Below are 18419 nucleotides of genomic sequence, written 5' to 3'. Positions count from 1 at the left end.
TAAAACAATAAGAGTTTAGTAAAAGAATACTTCCTCAATTTTACACACTGAGAAAAATATAGCCTTAAATCTCTCTGCAATAATTCAATTCCATTCATTACATACTTAAGTACCAATTTGGTAACACTCTGACTCAGAAGATTGCGGATTCAAGTTCCACTCCAGAGACTTGAGCACATAAATCTAGGCTGACACTCCCAGTGCAGTGCTGAGGGAGTGCCGCACTGTCAGAGGTGCTGCCTTTCAGATAAATTATAGGTTTTATTTAAGGCCGTGGCTGGACCTAAAATAAAATCCAGCGGCATGGTGAAATAGTAAATAGGTCTTCTGCTCAACTTTTCTTCCTCAATCAAACCCTACCTCCGTTGCTGATTGTGTGACCTTAGCCTACAAATGTCATTTGCAAAGTAAGGGGTCGAAATTCGTTCCGGCCGTTGGTGAGGTGGTGTCACCCGCTGAGTGCTGATTTTACCGCCGGGTGTTAGGTGGAGGCTCCAACTAACAAATTCGGTTTTTACGCCCAAAGATGAGAGGGCAGCGGCAGAAAGGTGGCGTTGCACTCTCACCCTTGGGCAGAGGCTCAGGAGGCCGACCCGAATTTCCCGACAGGACACTGCCATCATGCTGGCTGGGAAACGGGAAGAAAGAAAACAAAACCTCAAACTTCTCCGGCTCGCACACAAGCTTCCCCACTGTGACACCTCATGAAAAAAATGAAGGAATATAGAAAGAAAAAAAACGTACCTTGTTCTCTGACCCATACCGCCCGAGTTCTGCTGTTTAACCCCCATTGTTTTCAGGCTGTGTGGCCGCCTGTCGGTACAGCAACCGTACAAACAAAATATCGCGGTAGAGGCGCCAAGGAGGCGTTTGACGCGCGCTGACATCACGGTTTCCATGGCGTTAGCCGGCGGGACGTAACGTTTTAACGCCCTTAAAAAATGCCTGCCGAATTTCGCGTCAGGCGTGTTAACATCACCCAGCGCCACTCCCACCTGCCTAACTCCCAGCTAACACCCAACACCGGCGTTATCAGCAGGCGTTAGCAACCCAATTTCCACCCCGAAATGTTTGGTTGTAAAGTGCTTTCGCAGGTAATAAGATGCAACACAAATCTCTCAGAATCTTTGTCCATTGTGATTCTTGGGCATTCTGTGGGGTTTTGTCCTTCACAATTCTTGTACCTTAGATTTTCAATAACTTTAGACCTTCATGTACTTCTTTTTTGCAAATAAGTGTTAATAGCAAGCTCTGAAGAAAGGATTTAGCTAGAAACTTGCTGCGTATCTCCAGGATTTGCTTTGTCTGTTTAATGTTGAATGACCATCTGACGACACCATTGATAATCTCCTGAGCACAGTTGGCCATTGTGTATTGGGTGACGCAGTGTAACACTTCCTGGATCCCAGAAAAGGTTGGTAGTTCCAGTTACCTTCAGAGGTACTGCAGGTACCATCACAGACAGTGATTCCAGATAGTCATTGAGATAGAAAGAAAAAACTTGCATTTATAAAGCGTCTTTCATGACCTGGCAATGCTCCCAAGCACTCTACAGCCAATGAAGTCGTTTTGAAACGCAGTCACTGTTGTAATGTAGGAAATGCGGCAGACAATTTGCACACAATGTCCCACAAACAGAAAAGGCTGGATAATCTGTTTTTAGTGATGTTGGTTGTGGAATAAATATTATCCAGGACACATTGGCGAACCAAACTGCTCTTTTACGTCCACCTGAGAAGGCAGATGGAGCCTCCAAAAGATGGCACATCTGACAATAGAGCACTCCCTCGGCACTGCACTCGAGTGTCAGCCTCAATTTTGTGCTCAAGTCTCTGGAGTGAGGCTTGAACTCATGACCTTGTGACTCAGGGGCGAGAGCTCTGCCCACTGAGCCATGGCGGACATTGATTTGGTTTCTTTAATGTAGAAAAATATCCCAAGAGGCTCCACAGAGGTGTAAACAGAAACAGAAAGTGAAAGAAGGCGGTATTGGGAAAGGTGACCATAATCTTGGCCAAAGAGTTGGGTTTTAGGTGGGTATTAATGGAGGAGGTGGTGATGAGTCAGAGGAGTTTAGAGAGGAAATTCCAGAGCTTTAAGTCTAGGGGGCAGAAGTCAAGGCCACCAATGGCAGAGCAAAGGGAGGTTTGAGGCCAGAGTCAGAGGAGCCAGAGCACATTCTTGCGAGATGGAAAAGTTGTAAATAGTTCTGATCCGTCCAAGCCAAGTACCTATTCCTTGGACTGTTACTTCCTCGTTTCCCTCTCTCCTCTGTGGTAAAGCATAAGTTATCAAAGGAAATACTCATTGATGCATTGGAGTTTAGGAGAACGAGAGCTGAACTTATTGAAACGTATAAGATTCTGAGGGGGGATGGACAGGGTAGATGCAGACAGAATGTTTTCCCCTCGTGGGGGAATCTAGAACTAGGGGCAAAGTTTCAGAATAAGGGGCCGCCCATTTAAAACGGAAATGAGGAGGAATTTCTTCTCTCAGAGGGTCGTGAATCTTTGAAATTCTCCACCCCCAGAGAGCTGTGGAGGCTGGGTCATTGAATATATTTAAGGTGGAGATAGACAGATTTTTGAACGATAAGGGAATAAAGGGTTATGGGGAGTGGGCGGGGAAGTGGAGTTGAGGCCAAGATCAGATCAGCCATGATCTTATTGAATGGCGGAGCAGGCTCGAGGGATCAAATGGCCTACTCCTGCTCCTATTTTTTATGTTCTTACTGGTGAGCTCGGAAACGTGCATGAGCAGTGAATGTCTAGTGGGCAATTAAACCTATTTTAGTTGTGTCTCTTCCAACAAGCGAAGTACCATGTTTTTAATGAGGAAAATACTGCTGTGGTTAATTGTAGTTAGATCTGCTCCCTAATAATTAAAGTAATTGGTGTTTTAGTCAACATAGAGTGTTCAAATACAGCTGAGTTCAACCGTATGTGGAAAATGAGTAACAGTGGCAGTCAGTGCAAATGCTGCATTACTGTCAGACACCGAGGTGAGAGGCCGAGACCCAGACTGCAGGTTAATGGTGCAGAAAACAAATTATTCATCAAAGATTGGAGAAATCGAATGTGTGTAAGGGGCAGATAGAGGTGTTTAAAATCACGATCGAGTAAATAAAGAGAAACTGATTCAAAAGGCTGAAAGGTCGCTAACCAAAGGGCACAGATTTAAGGGGATTGGGAAAAGAGGCTGCTGTGTATGTAATAACTCGATAGACTGAATACTTTAAACTCTGAACAGGTACAAACCTGGCTGTACTTTATTCAAGCCCAAAGTGATCACATTACAAGATGGCTGGCCTTTTATACCTGGACCGTGTACACGTGTGCACAGCCCAATGACCTCCGACAGTGGTGCCACCTGGTGGCTAATAAACCCAAGCATACATACATGACAATATCCCCCTTTAAGATATTAGTAACGGTCTTTTTATAAGTTGAACTGGTCTGGGGCTTTCCACTCCTGAGTTGAACGTCTCAGTTCAACTCCAGCCTTGGGCGAGCGTTCGGAGTCTGTAATGACTGGGGGCTGGGTAGTCGATTTGATGGGAGTGGCAATGACCATGTCAGGGATTGAAAGTCCAGATTTATTGATGACAGCGGAGTCCTCTGATGACTGAGGGTAGGTTGGTTGGTCACTGTGTCTTCCTCAGACTGTTCCGGTTCATCCGTGTGCCGCAGCTTTATCTGATCGACATGTTTCCTGCATGTCTGCCCATTCTTGAGCTTAACGATAAACACTCTGTTACCCTCCTTGGCCGTAACAGTACTGGTGATCGATTTGGGACCTTGACCATAATTCAGTACGTACACAGGATCATTGATAGAAATGTCGCGTGACACAGTAGCGCGATCATGATACCCTTGCTGACTTTGACGTCTGTATTCAACACGATTATTCAAGTCAGGGTGGACTAGAGGGAGCCTGGTCTTGAGACCTCTCCATCAATAGTTCAGCAGGGGAGACCCCGGTAAGCGTATGAGGGTCTTGTCCTGTAACTAAGCAATATGTGTGACAAGCGAGTTTGCAGTGAACCTTGAGTTACACGTTATACTCTGCTTGATGGTTTGGACCGCACGCTCTGCTTGTCCATTGGATGCGGGTTTGAATGGTGCTGACCTCACATGTTTGATACCATTGAGTTTCATGAACTCTTGAAACTCCAGACTAGTGAAGCAAGATCCGTTGTTGCTTACAACTGTCATGTATCATACCTGGCTACTGTTGGTACTATCACAAGGTGTGCCACCAGAGGGCACAGCAGTGGGAGACTTGTAGGTTACCTATACAGGTGTGCCTGACCTAGTATAAAAGGCAGGCCACCAGGTGTGATCCTCACTCTGGAGTTAACAAATAAAGGACTAAGGTCACTACAGTTCAAGTACAACACACTGCCTCGTGGAGTCATTATTAGAGCATCCAAGGCACAACAATTGTTGATGAGATTACGGACTTTCATGCGAAAATGTCTACCCTTGGTACATTGCAGCAGTTCGCCGATGGTGATGATTGGGACGCCTTTGTGGAGAGGCTAGAACATTTCTTCACAGCAAACGACTTGGCAGGAGACGACCCGGCCTCACTGGCTGATAAGCGCAGAGCTATCCTGCTAACCAGTTGTGAGTCCACCGTCTATGGCCTCGTCAGGGACTTGCTGGCACCAGTGAAGACAATGACCAAGTCGTACAAGGAGCTCGTAACCCTGATCCAAGAGCACCTCAAGCCCAAGGAGAGCACCCTCACAGCCAGACACCGGTTCTACACCCACTGACGGCCCGAAGGCCAGGAAGTCGGGAAGTACACCGCAGACCTCAGAAGGCTGGCGGCACCGTGTGATTTAGTAGGCAACCACCTCAACGAAGCGCTGACATTTTTGTCATTGGAATCGGCCATGAGGGCCTTCTTCACAAGCTACTGTCAGCAGATACCACAGTCACACTGCAGAAGGCCATCTCTGTGAGCCAGGCGTTCACGACCTCGACGTGTGGCTCTAGGCAGATGACTCACCCTCAGGACTCAAACCCGGCAAGTGCTATACACAGAGTGGCGCCTTTTAGAGGCTGGACTGGAGAATGTGAACTCTCTCAGGGGAAAGAGAACAGGCCCCCGAGTCCCTTAACTCAGAGTCCGCCGAGGGGGGGCTAACCGAGTAGCTACATGCTGGCATTGTGGAGGGAATCACAGGCTCACCAGTGCCGCTTTAAAGACTATGTATGCAAGGGCTGCAGCACAAAGGACCACCTCCAGCGAATGTGTAGGAGAAATATGACTCACTGTGTCGATGAAGAGTCTGCAGATGGCCATGATTCCAGTGTGGATTATGAAACGATAGGCAGAGAGGCAGCTCAGCCCCATGATGAGGTATACAGCATGTTTACCTGCACCACCGAGTGTTCCCCATTGAGGATGGAAGTCGAGATAGATGGCGTTCCAGTCTTCATGGAAGTGGACACGGGGGTGAGCCAGTCAGTACTGAATCAAGAAGCCTTTGAGAGGCTATGGGACAATCAAACTGAATGACCCAAGTTGGTCCCGGTTCAGGCAAAGCTGCGCACCTACATCGATGAACGTTTCGCGGTTGTTGATGGTGCGAATGTAAAGGTACTCCATGATGGCACGGTGCATAAGTTACCTCTGTGGATTGTTGCAGGTGATGGACCAACACTGCTCGGCAGAAGGTGGGTGGAGAAGATCCATTGGAAGTAGCAAGACTTCGCCCCTCCAGCGATTGACGTCCTCCGCGTTGGGAGGCACACAGCAAGCCCTCACCTGAGAGTGGATCCCGCACCGGAGAGCAGACCGCCCAGCACGACTACGTGGAGATGATCCAGATGAGATGACCCGAACACACCTTCCAGGCTCCAGTGGCAGGACTCCGGAGGAAGAAAATCGGATCCAAAGGCGACTTCCCAGCTTCGGTGGCAGAACCCGGGGAGAAGAGGATCACGGATGGATGGAGGAAGGATGGCGCCCAAACCACGAGGTGATGCGCTGAAGATAAAGATCACGAGGGGCAGCGCTGATGGAGCAACACGGGGCACCAAACAGAGAAGAGGATTGGAGTAAAAAAAGCAAGGCTCTCTTAAAGGAGGCCTGCAACCCACTACAATTAAAGGAGAAAGTTCCACACATTCAAGCAATGTAATAGCAACTGTAAGTTAGAGACAAAATGTGTAACTGACGATCAGAGTTGTATACATGCAATAAGCAAGGAAAAGTCGCATGATCATGTAAAATGTGTAATTGATGATCTGAATTGTGTACATGCAACCAGTCGCAGGATCGTAACTAGAGTATCCACCATGAGTAATGAAAAGTTGTGCGATTGTAGGATTTCAACTGCACGCAGCCAATGCAGCGGGCAGACATCCATCGGGAGCTACCCAACGCTGTGGCCTGCGTCCGAGGGACCAGAGTTATGCACCATGGAGTGTGGCCACAAGCAGCCAACACACATGAGCTGCAGAGCAAGCGATCTCAGGAGGGCAAGAGCACCGGTATCGATACCCTGCCCCTGATCGGCTCCACCTCTCAGGCACCCGATGGCACCCAACCGCCACGAGCCTGAAAGAGCAAACTGTGCTAAGGCGCAGCCCCCAGACCCCATCGCCACCAAGGCCATACCTGGAAATAAGGGTCACCCGCTACAGTCCCCCCAAAGGGGACTGTGACCAGCCAGGATCCCAAACCAAACAACGCCCAGGCAAGTGAGTCAGCAGTCCCCTGTGCACTGCTAGACAACAGCTCCGCAGGGAGCAGCAGTGACCCAGGGCGCAAAAAAAGGCCAGAGAGGTCACAGGCATCTGTGAACCTGCCCAACGCTAAGAACCAAACAGCCCCAAGAACAGGCAACTTGAGCCAACCGGGTTCCCACTGCCAGCACCGCGCCACCACCAGACTGCAGGGACACCATCCAGCAGTTCTGGAACTAGTTTGTCCTTACGCACCGGTCACCACATCGATAATGTATCTCACCAGTCTAACGTCCTTGTCGCACAACAGAACCACAAATGTAATTCAGAATTGTTTTTCTGAACTTGATGTATAGAATGCAATGAGCCTCCGGCATAATATATGTGGGGGGGTGGTGGGGAGAATGGAATGGTCAGGGTCACACACAAACAGCAACCACCAGCACTCTACTGCACTCACCCAAGTGAAACGACCTGCCAAGGGTCAACCAGATAGAGCCCAGATAGAGTTAAGCCAAGAGCACAATCAATGCAGAGGTGATTTGCACGAAAGGCTTAGGGGAGAGTGATGTCATGTATCCAACATGGCTACTTTTGGTACTATCACAAGGTGTGCCACTAGAGGGCACAGCAGTGGGAGATTGTAGGTTAACTGTACAGTGTACCTGGTCCAGTATAAAAGGCAGGCCACCAGGTGTGATCCTGACCCTGGAGTTAATACATAAAGGACTAAGATCACTACGGATCAAGTACAACACATTGCCTCGTGGAGTCATTATTAGAGCATCCAAGGACACAACAACAACGATGTCAGGCAGACCATGCATAGCAAACATAACACGAAGGCTCTCAGTGGTAGTTGTGGATATGCTGGATGACATGATTGTACACTCGGAATAAGCATCCACCACAACTAAGAACATCTTTCCCAGGAAGGGACCTGCAAAGTCGATGTGGATCCTGGACCATGGTTTGAATGGCGATTCCGCTGGTGCCTTACTAAGCTGCATGCAAGTGTTGCACTGATACACACATGATTCCAGATCAGAGTCAATTCCAGGCCACCATACATGAGACCTGTCAATGGCTTTCATCATGACAATTCCGGGATGCGTGCTGTGTAGATCATGCACAAATTTCTCTCTGCCTTTCTTGGGCATAACAACATAATTACCCCACAGTATACAATCTGATTGAATGGATAGTTTGTGTTTGCAACGGATGTAAGGTTTGGTCTCCTCATTTGCTTGGGTATGGCAGACGAATCATCACTAAGGATACAATGTTTCACAACCGATAATATCGAGTCCTGGCTGATCCAGGTCTTAACTTGTTGTGCCGTGACAGTGGTTCCTTCACTTTCAAAAGCATCCATGACCAACAGTAGATCTGCCGGTTGTGACGTTTCCACCTCATGTGTGAGCAACGTCAGACGGCTCAATGCATTGGCACAATTCTCAGTGCCAGGTCTATGGTGAATGACATAATCATAGACAGATAATGTCAGCGCCCACCTCTGGATGCGGGATGATGCATTGGAATTGCTCCCTTTGTTTTCCGAAAACAATGAATTGAGTGGCTTGTGATCTGTTTCCAGTTCAAACCGAAGACCAAACAGGTACGGATGCATCTTTTTAACCCCATTCACATAGGCTAGTGCTTCTTTCTCTACCATGCTGTAAGCTCTTTCCGCCTTTGACAAACTTTTTGAAGCATATACAACAGGTTATAATTTGCCCGACTCATTAGCTTGTTGGAGCACGCAACCAACTCCATATGATGAAGCATCACAGGCCAATACTAGATGCTTACACGGATCATAATGTACCAGCAACTTGTTAGAGCAAAGCAGATTAGTAGCTTTCTCAAAAGCTCTATCTTGAGACGTACCCCAAACCCAGTTGTTGCCTTTTCTTATTAAAGCCACTGCACATGCTGCTAAGGTGCTCAATCTGGGTAAGAAATTACCGAAGTAGTTAAGTAGACCAAGGAACGAACACAGCTCCGTCACATTCTGAGGCTTGGGTGCATTTTTGATGTCCTTGGTTTTCGAGTCCGTGGGCCTGATACCGTCAGCAGCAATTTTCCTCCCCAGGAATTCGACTTCCGGTGCCATGAAGACGCACTTCGAGTGTTTCAGTCTGAGTCCCACTTTGTCCAGACGATGTAGAACCTCTTCAGGTGTTCGGCGGTGTCATGACCTGTGACCAGTATGTCATCTTGGAACACAACGGTTCTGGGGACGGACTTCAGTAGTCTCTCCATGTTCCTCTGAAATATGGCTGCAGCCGAGCGAATTCCAAAAGGACACCTGTTGTAGATAAACAGTCCTTTATGAGTGTTGATGCATGTAAGTTTCTTCGACGTGTCGACCAGCTCCTGTGTCATGTAGGCCGACGTCAGATCCAATTTAGTGAACGACTTTCCCCTGGCTAGCATTGCAAACAGCTCATCAGCCTTCGGCAAAGGGTATTGATCCTGTTTCGAAACCCCGTTGATTGTAGCCTTGTAGTCTCCACAGATTTTGACTGTGCCATCACTTTTCAACACGGGAACAATGGGGCTGGCCCATTCGTTAAATTTGACCGGTGATATGATCCCTTCACGTTGCAGTCTGTCCAGTTCGATTTCGACCTTCTCCCTCATCATGTACGGAGCTTTATGATGGATGGGTCTTACATCTGAGTCCACGTGGATCTGCACCTTGGCTCCCGTGAAATTGCTGATGCCTGGTTCAAACAGCAAGGGGAACTTGCTCAGCACTTGAGCACATAGAGTATACTCTGACAACGACAATGCTTTGATATCATTCCAGTTCCATTTGATGTTTTCTAACCAGTTCCTGCCGAACAGCGTTGGACCATTGCCTGGAACAATCCATAATGGTAAATCGTGAATCGCACCATCATACGACACCTTGATTACTGCACTGCCAATCTCCGTTATGAGTTCTTTTGTGTATGTACGCAACTTGGCATTGACTGGACTCAGCTTAGGCATCACAGCCTTAGTATCCCTCAGCCTGTCGAATGTCCTCTGGCTCATTATTGATTTACTCACACCCGTGTCCAATTCCATTGATACCAGCACACCATTAAGTTTTACATTAATCATTATCGGTCGGCTCTTTGTTAGGAACAAATACAGTCCATACACTTCCTCCTCTGGTATCTCGGATTGCATATTCGGATCCGTGCTAGACTGGTCATCATCCTCCATGTGGTGTGTCGCAGCACGCTTGCTCAGTTGCGGACACATGCGCTGGAGATGTCGCACTCTCGAACAACCTTTACAAATATACTGTTTAAACTGACAGTGATGATGCAGATGATTTCCCCCACAACGCCAACACGGTGATATCGGATTCATTTCCGTTGGCGGACTTTGAGTAGGCACAGGTTTCGCGTACGCAGTCGGTTATGCCCTGTCATATGCAGCTCTGCCAAACGACGATACTATCTTGTTGACAGTACTTGCCAAGTTCCGATTTTTCAATGATATCTGCTTTAAGCTTTTGTCCGTCGTCATGCATGATTGGGCAATCGTGATGGCCTTGCTCAAATCCAGCGTCTCCACCGCCACTAGCTTACGCAGGATCCTCTGGTGGTCGATGCCGATTACAAAGAAGTCCCGCAGCATGTCTGCCAACGCAGTTTCAAACTTATACGGTCCAGCTAGACGTCTTAGATCGGCAACGACTTCCGATACATCCTGGCCCTCAGAATGAACGTGCGTATAGAATCGATATCTTGAGATGATGATGCCTTCATCTGGTTTGATATGGTCACGTACCAGAGCACACAATGTTTCATAGTCCTTGTCCGTCGGACTTAAGGGTGAGAGGAGATTCTTTATGAGTCCATAGATTTTCTGACCGCAAACCGTGAGGAGGACCGCCTGGCACCGAACTGCGTCTGCCTCTTCCTCCATTTTGTTGGCCACAAAGTACTGGTTCAAGCGGGCTGCAAAGTCTGCCCAATCTTCTCCCTCCATGAATCGCCCAGAATTCCAATTTTGCTCATTTTTGCATGCGAAGGTTCTTGTTACCTCGTCGCCAAATTTTATGTATGTAATAGCTCAATAAACTGAATACTGTAAACTCCGAACAGGTACAAACCTGGCTCTACTTTATTAGGGCCCAAAGTTACAAGATGGCTGGCCTTTTATACCTGGCCCACACACACGTGCGCACAGCCCAATGACCTCCTGACCTGGTGGCTAGTAAACCCAAGCATACATACATGACAGAGGCGACATGAGGAAAAGCTTTTTTTTATGCAACGTGAGGTTAGGATTTGGAATACACTGCTTGATAGAGTGGTTTGAAGTGTCTGCTATGGCTCAGTGGGCAGCACACTCGCCTCTTTGTTAGAAGGTTGTGGGTTCAAGTCCCACTCCAGAGACTTGAGCATAAAAATCTAGGCTGACACTCGCAGTGCAGTGCTGAGGAAATCATCATCATAGGCAGTCCCTCGAACGAGAATGACTTGTTTCCAAATGAGTTCACAGATGTTTCAATGAAGGACCCGATGTTCCAGTCCTGAACTCCAATTGAGGGGGTGAAAGATGCCTGTGCGTGGATTTTTTTTTAACGTGGGGTGACCGTTGCACACCAGCCACCACACGGCTTGACAGAGCTCGGCCTTTATCCAGTGGCAAGGGTTAACCAGGACGACTGGAGACCTGCTCTGCTGCACGGACCTGATGCGCACACATAACGCGTGTGGGCTGGCCCGTGCTGCCCCTGGGCCCTCGGCTCTTCTGGGCCCCATATATTTACCGCACTTCTGCCATGATCTCTTGCCGCTCCTACGCCACAAACATTCGCCACACCTTGAGGGAGCACTGCACTGTTGGAGGTGCCGTCTTTCGGATGAAACGTTAAACCGAGGCCCCGTCTGCTCTCTCAGGTGGACATAAAAAATCCCATGGCACTATTTCGAAGAAGAATAGGGGAGTTATCCTTGGTGTCCTGGCCAATATTTATCCCTCAATCAACATCACAAAAACAGATTATCAGGTCATTATCACATTGCTGTTTGTGGGAGCCCACTGCCACAATTAGCTAACTTAACCCAGAGCAGGAATCGAACATGTGACATTTGCATGTTCAATTGACGTTCAAATTGTATGACGTAATGTACAGCAAATATGCATAGCATCCACTGACAGGGAATCCACTCAAGCACATAATAACGTAAGTATTGTTGCAACATGTGCAATGCATTGTTAACGATGACGATGTTAGGAAGTAGCTGTGTGGTGCAGTAGGGTTGAAGTTAGACTGACCTTTCACCTTTGACACCTGGGTTCAAATCCATAAGAACAACATAAGGACATAAAAAATAGGAACAGGAGTAGGCCATTCAACCCCTTGAGCTTGCACTGCCATTCAATAAGATCATGGCTGATATTCTACCTCTACACTTCCCTGAACTATCCCTTGATTCCCTTAATATCCAAAAATCTATTGATCTCTGTCTTGAATATAATCAAAGACTGAGCCTCCACAGCCCCCTGGGGTAGAGAATTCCAAAGATTCACCACCTCTCCACATCTCAGTACTAAATGGCCGACCTATTATTTTGAGACTGTGACCCCCGGTTCTAGACTCCCCAGCCAGGGGAAACATCCTGCCGACATCTACCCTGTCAAGCCCTGTTAGAATTTTGTATGTTTCAATGAGATCACCTCTCGTTCTTCTAAACTCTAGAGATTACAGGCCTAATCTACTCAATCCAGCTCAGAGGGTCGCTGAGAAATTTTGCGGGGCCCCTTGACGGGAGCACAGATCAAAAAATCAAGTGCGGATGGCAGTTCTTCTCTGTAACATGCATAAATTTCATCCATGTCTTTGTGTTCTCTAGACTTGACTACTCCAATGCACTCCTGGCTGGCCTCCCACATTCTACCCGATGTAAACTAGAGGTGATCCAAAACTTAGCAGCCCATGTCCTAAGTTGCACCAAGTCCCGCTCAGCTATCACCCCCTGTGCTCACTGACCTACATTGGCTCCCGGTTATGCAACACCTCAAGTTCAAAATTCTCATCCTTGTTTACACATCCCTCCATGTCCTCGCCCCTCCCTATCTCTGTAATCTCCTCCAGCCCCACAGACTCCCCCCGAGATATCTGCGCTCCTCTAATTCTGCCCTCCTGAGCATCCCTGATTATAATCACTCAACCATTGGTGGCTGTGCCTTCTGTTGCCTGGGCCCCAAGCTCTGGAACTCTCTTCCCAAACCTCTCCACCTCTCTACCTCTTTCCATCTTTAAGATATTCCTTGAAACCTACCTCTTTGACCAAGCTTTTGGTCACCTGCCATAATTTCTTCTTATGTGACTTGGCATCAAATTTATCTGTTTTTTTTATAACACCGCTGTGAAGCGCCTTGGGGCATTTTACTATGTTAAAGGTGCTATTAAATAAAAGTTGTTGTCGTGGTAACCATTTACCTTATGGGATGGATATCTCTTCTCTGCTGGCTGTGTGTATTGGTCCAGGCGCTCTCAAGCCAGTTCCAGGTAAGAGCAGGTCAGGATCGTAAAGCTACCTGTCACTTAGCACTAATTAGGGCCAGTGTCACACAAAGAGTTTACAAGACGTCTGCCGTGAGAATTGGAAGACAGCGCACTGGTATCGTTCTGAGGTCCAATACTGACATACATTGCTGGAGCCGAGGAGGCTGGAGCTTCACTCTGCGCCTAACCTGACCTGGAAGTTTCAGATTGCACAGTGTGGGGAGAGCTGTGTCCTGCATCTTGCTGTGCAGTGCCCGACCTGGGAGTGTGTGGGAGTGTGTGTGTGTGTGTGTGTGTGTGTGTGTGTGTGTGTGTGTGCCAAAGGGAGTTCCGTTCCCCAGCAACAAAGTCAACTTAACAAAATCGTCGTTCGGCATTTTCAATTTTTTACTGCCACAGTGGGGAGCACCCTCGCCTCTGAGTCAGAGGTTGTGGGTTCAAGTCCCACTCCAGGGACTTCAGCATAAAAAACTAGGCTGGCACTCCAGTGCAGTGCTGAGGGAGCGCTGCACTGTTACAGGTGCCGTCTTTCAGACTAACTCTCTCAGATGGACGTAAAAGTTCCCACGGCACTGTTTTGAAGAAGAGCAGGGGAGTTCTCCCAGTATCCTGACCAGCATTTGTCTTCCGATCAACATCATTTAAAACATGAATAAAAACAGAAAATGATGAAAATACTCAGCAGTTCAGACAGCATCTGTGGAGAGAGATACCGGGGGAGAAATTCGTGTGGAGATGGCGCTGAAGTGCCGTTGACAACTTTAAGATGACAGCTGATGCCGATTCCGGCACCGCACGGTGGTGTTGGTGGCACTGCCGGTAACCTCGATTACCAGGAAGCTCGCCATGATGGAGATTGTAACATCAGTAAGTGTGCAATGCTCAGTGGATGCCCGACCTCCCAATTTCGGCCAAGGTACTTACTGGCTGGAGAATGCAATGACAGCTTGAGCTGGTGCGCAGCAGCAGGAAGCCGGCTCCAGTAACGCTATTTATAGGGATCATCACCAATCACTCGCACCCCTCAGGCCTTTGCCGTTTGAGCGGCTGTGTGCTACTTCCTGCCACTGGAAGTGTTTTTCTTAGACACTTCAAGATTCGTGGGCATCAAGAGTGTTCAGGCAAGTACAAAACTCCATAATTATTTCTGAAAAGCTTCAAGCTACAACATTTGCTAAAAATCACTCACCCACTTAATGTGCAGTTGGTGTGTGACCACAGAGGATCCACAATATCAATGCCCGCTATCCTGGCAGCAGCCACGATGCCGTCATCCTGTGCCAGCACTATTCTAGTCACCACATCAAACTTGAGGGTGGCTGCTCGGAGACAAGGGCTATCCGCTCTCCACCTGGCTCATGACTCCCCTCCGCAACCCCAACACTCGGGCCTAGCACTTCTATAACGAGAGCCATGCTGCCACTAGGAACATCATCGAGTAGATCATTGGTTTATTGAGGCAACGGTTCTGCTGCCTTGACCGCTCAGGAGGAGCCCTCTGGTACTCGGCTGAGTGGCTGTCCCATCCCGTGGTGATCTGCTGCATGCTGCACAGCTTGGCCATCATGAGGGCGCAGCCCTTGCCAGCAGGGATTGCAGGAGTACCTCAGGAGGACAACGAGGCAGAGGAAGATGAGGAAGAGGGCGAGGAGGAAGAGGACGAGGAGGAGAACAGGAGCGAGGGCGTGACAATCGGATTTCCGGACGGACTGTCCGTGACCAGATCATCAGACTCTGATTCGCATGAAATGAAGCCCCAGATTCCCGTAGCTCACCACATCCCCATCATACCATCCCTGTCTCACACCATATCACAGTGTCCTCCTGGGTGCAAAGATGAAATGAGTAGTACACTAAATATTCCAAACATATTAATACATATAGCTATAAACATGAATTCCATTAACTACTAAACCTGGTGCTGGCCATAGTTGAATAGCTGTCATTGTGTGCAAGGTGTGAGATGTGGGTGTGAGTGTTGCTGGGTGGAGAGTGTTGGTGGCTGAGTGCTGGGGGTGTGGTACATTGAGCAGTGCGTGAAGCCTGTGGTACAGATGGTGGTCTGCAGCATTTGTTGAAGCCTTCACTCACCCTGACCACCCGTGTGAGCTGGTTAAACTTCCTCCTGCACCGGGTGTGGGCCCTGGGGAACACAGTGCTGCCCGTGACGTGGTGTGCCACCTCCCGCCACACAGTCCGGCAGACCTGTGGCGAGGGCCTCCTGCCAGTGGGTTTCAGGACCACCCGCCTTCTCCCCATCGCTAAAACCAAGGCCGGAGAAGCTCCATCGGAAAACCTCCGGGCTCACTGCCCGGAGCGGCAATCTGCCATCAGCATTTATAAATAAGTGTTCCTTCTCCTTGTCCTTCTCCTTATGGTTGTTGGGGCAGCTGCACACCCAATAATGCTGAGAATGAGGTGCTGCAACATCAATAGACCCCGCTTTAAGCAAAATCCTGTGGCAATCATTACTTGCTTTGGACTTCCCCCGATATTGGTCCGTCTTTTCAGTGTCGCACCAACAAGCTTTGATTTTTAGACTAGAATCGTGACTGCAATCAGTTTAATGAGGAGTGAGGCCGAATTTTGCGTGCAGTCTCGATGACTTTCACCTGGCGCTACTGAACCATTTTTAGTCGAAAACACGGTCCATTCCTTGGCGATAACCAATTTCTAGCCCTAGAGTTAATGTTTCAGGTCGATGGCCTTTCCTCATTTAAAAATCGGTGGTGGGGAAAATGTTGGAATCAATTATTAAGGATGAAATAGCAGCGCATTTGGAAAGCAGTGACAGGATCGGTCCAAGTCAGCATGGATTCATGAAAAGGAAATCATGCTTGACAAATCTTCTAGAATTTTTTGAGGATGTAACTAGTAGAGTGGACAAGGGAGAACCAGTGGATGTGGTGTATTTGGACTTTCAAAAGGCTTTTGACAAGGTCCCGCACAAGAGATTGGTGTGCAAAATTAAAGCACATGGTATTGGGGGTAATGTACTGACGTGGATAGAGAACTGGTTGGCAGACAGGAAGCAGAGAGTCGGGATAAATGGGTCCTTTTCAGAATGGCAGGCAGTGACTAGTGGGCTGCCGCAGGGCTCAGTGCTGGGACCCCAGCTATTTACAATATACATTAATGATTTGGATGAGGGAGTTGAGTGTAATATCTCCAAGTTTGCAGATGACACTAAGCTGGGTGGCGGTGTGAGCTGTGAGGAGGACACTGAAAGGCTGCAGGGTGACTTGGACAGGTTAGGTGAGTGGGCAAATGCATGACAGATGCCGTATAATGTGGATAAATGTGAGGTTATCCACTTTGGTGGCAAAACCACGAAGGCAGAATATTATCTGAATGGCGGCAGATTAGGAAAAGGGGAGGTGCAGCGAGACCTGGGTGTCATGGTACATCATTCATTGAAAGTTGGCATACAGGTTCAGCAGGCGGTGAAGAAGGCAAATGGTATGTTGGCCTTCATAGCTAGGGGATTTGAGTATAGGAGCAGGGAGGTCTTACTGCAGTAGTACAGGGCCTTGGTGAGGCCTCACCTGGAATATTGTGTTCAGTTTTGCTCTCCTAGTCTGAGGAAGGACGTTCTTGCTATTGAGGGAGTGCAGCGAAGGTTCACCAGACTGATTCCTGGGATGGCAGGACTGACATATGAGGAGAAACTGGATCGACTCGGTCTGTATTCACTGGAGTTTAGAAGGATGAGAGGGGATCTCATAGAAACATATAAAATTATGATGGAACTGAACAGGTTAGATGCAGAAAGACTGTTCTCGATGTTGGGGAAGTCCAGAACCAGGGGACATAGTCTAAGAATAATGGGTAAGCCATTTAGGACTGAGATGAGGAGAAACTTCTTCACTCAGAGAGTTGTTAACCTGTGGAATTCCCTACCACAGAGAGTTGTTGATGCCAGTTCATTAGATATATTCAAGGGGGAGTTAGATATGGCCCTTACGGCTAAAGGGATCAAGGGGTGTGGAGAGAAAGCAGGAAAGGGGTACTGAGGTGAATGATCAGCCATGATCTTATTGAATGGTGGTGCAGGCTCGAAGGGCCGAATGGCCTACTCCTACACCTATTTTCTATGCTTCTATTATCACTTTGCTGTTTGTGGGAGCTTGCTGTGCTCAAATTTACTGCAAAACGCTTTGGGATGCTGTGAAAGGCGGTCTAAAAATGCATTCTTTCTTTTCTTTTTTTAACAGTTGAGAGGTAAGTGTCTTAAAAGATGCAAATGATTTTGTACCGAGGACAAGTGAGACACGTTAAATATTTGGCACGAATACGTGAATAACATGCCATCGCAAGATGCCTATGGAAGTCAGGAATTCATTGGAGGAAATCATGCCACCGAAGTACTGTCACTGATTCCACTATCTTGGGTGGATCACTGTCGCTTATGAAAGTAGCTGGAGTGATCTGGCTCCCAGCCATTGCATTTTCATCTTGTTCCAAATCATCTCGGTCAAACATCCATTGAGCTCTAAGGAGGGTGCCCACAGTTTCAGACAAGGCCAGAAGGTCAACGGCAAAGTCCAGCTCTGTCCACACGCAATCATTGACCAGGCTGGTCCCACATCCACTCTCTTCTGTTGTTGACTTCATGATGTAGTCAATGCCGGGCAAGAATAAGATTGGAGCGAAAATTCAGCTCTGCATATAGAATAGTTACAGCACGGAGTGTAGGGGGTGGTCTCGGGGGTCAGGTTCACCTCTGACCTGCTGAGCGGTTCGAATCGCTCCCACTCCTTGGGTTCTCGACTTTGGATTTATTTGGGGATGTGACAAAGTGCAAGAGACAACTGGTTTTGGTGCAAAGAACTTCGATTTTATTAAGGACAAGAACGTACAATGTCAAGCTTGCAATTACTAGAATAAAGAACACTATATCACACATTCAAAGGGGATACAGAAAAATAATACACCTCCCACCTCCCAATGCATAACTCTGACTAGGTTGAACTCTAGGGATTATGCTCACCAATCCTTTATTGTTAGTTGGTGGTGGTTCGCGATTTCGGGGTTCGCTGGACTCTGTAGATTGTGCTTGCCGTACCCCGAACATCGTGGAAGACTTCTTACTGTGTAGTCTTCAGTTGGGTGGTGTCGGCTGATGCGGTCGGGGGCGTATTGGACTTATGGGGTTAGTACCCACTCTCTTCCGTCAGCAGTAGGTTTCAAAGTCT

The sequence above is a fragment of the Pristiophorus japonicus genome, chromosome 24, assembly GCF_044704955.1.
Source record: "Pristiophorus japonicus isolate sPriJap1 chromosome 24, sPriJap1.hap1, whole genome shotgun sequence".
Classification (NCBI taxonomy): Eukaryota; Metazoa; Chordata; class Chondrichthyes; family Pristiophoridae; genus Pristiophorus; species Pristiophorus japonicus.
Note: the sequence above shows the minus strand (reverse complement) of the source record.